The following is a 1,779-nucleotide window of genomic DNA, read 5'->3' as shown; positions in this document are numbered from 1 at the left end:
AAAAAAAAAAAAAAAAAAAAGTTTGGATTATGCATAGTTCATAAGAAATACCTCTCACTGCAGCTGATCCAAAGTGGGCTACTTAATGTCATTATGCTAAAATCTTAGGGAATATCACAAGGGAAGTTTTGGGAATTATATTACCTATTTTTATATTTTGCTGTTGCCACTTAGGATAAAACTTTGAAAGTTTTTTTTTTTTTTTTGGCGGAACTGGGGATTGAACTCAGGCCCTTGTGCTTGCCAGGGAAGCGCTTATTCCACTGATCCATCTCCCCAGCCCCTGAACAAGTTATTAAAGTTACTTTTACTTTTGCTTTCTCATTGATAAAATAAAAATGACAGTAGCCATCTCAAAGGTGTAGTGAAATTTATAGTGGAAATGTATGTGAGGGTGACAGTGTTTGTAACATAGTGCTCAAGTGAATGTCAGGCATCATTATCATTTAATAACATGTAGTTAAAATGCTATAACCTCTTTTCAGATTTAACCTCCCTCAAATAAATTAGATCTTCTGAGTGGTGAATTTCTTTCTAAAATTAATTCCTGTTGTGATTGGGGATCAAAATGACACAGTCAAGGACTACCATAAGGACAGGAGATGAATAGACTCTGGGGCCTTTATTCTATTACTCATTAAAAGCATGAATTGTGTTCCCTTCTGGGACTGCCAGGGCCTTCAACACAGTTTGTGTGAAAAATAGTGACTTCCTATTTGGTCCTACTGATGTCCATTAGGTAACTATCCACAAAAAAGCTTGACTTTCACTTTGTAACCATTATACTGTACCTTAAAACTTTTGTTCAAATCTATAGCTTGGCATAAAAGTATATTAATTGCTTAGAGAGTGCCTGCCTAAAAATTGGCAAAATACAATTGTTTATCCTTTTTTTTTTTTTTTTTTTTTTGTGGATCTGGGGATTGAACTCAGGCCCTTGCACTTGGCAGGGAAGCGCTTATTCCACTGAGCCATCTCCCTTGCCCTATGTAGACCATCTGAAGCAAGCTTTGATCTGTAGCAACTTCTGGCTGGAGTCCAGTTGTTGTGCTGTTCTCATCATGAGCTAGAGTATTCCCCATTATACTACTTGGGCAATTGGGCATTTTGCCTGACATAGAAACCTATGGTATAAGCATTGTGAACATGGGAGAATAACTCATGGGCACAAGTACAACTCAAGCGGCTTCTCTCTCCAGAATGACAAAATGATAAACACACGTTGTCCTGGCATTACCAACACTGCCTGCCCATAGAGAGCATAAGTTGTGCAAAAATGCCTAGAAATTCGAAGAATGCTTCTGGGAGCTTTCAAGACCAAGGACCAAAGTGCCACCATGGTGGGGCTATTCTACAGAGTTCTTACCAGGCCATTGCTTAGCAATGCCATAGGACTGAGCCACTACACATACTAAGGAGTGGATAGGAATGTTGTCCCTCATACCCGAGGATATTATATATTTATGTATTTAGTTTTAATGTATTTGGTTGTCACAGGGTCTCACTATGGAGCTAGGACTCATAGTGATCCTCCTCCTTTTAGCTTCTCCAGTGCTGGGATTATAGGCACGCATCAGAATGCCCGCAATGGGTGGCTGGCTCAGTGCACCTGGAGGTGGGACCAGCATGGCATGTGGTGCCAGGGATCAAACGCCAGTCCCTGTTCTTATCTAAGCAGGCATTAGTTCACTAAGATATTTCGCCGGCTATGGACTTAAGACTTTAAAGTTGGTGCTGGAATAATACCTTAGAGGCTATTGAAATGGAATACATATATAT

This window comes from Octodon degus, unplaced genomic scaffold (assembly GCF_000260255.1).
Source record: "Octodon degus isolate 3935 unplaced genomic scaffold, OctDeg1.0 scaffold00372, whole genome shotgun sequence".
NCBI lineage: Eukaryota > Metazoa > Chordata > Mammalia > Rodentia > Octodontidae > Octodon > Octodon degus.
This window is presented reverse-complemented; position numbering follows the sequence as displayed.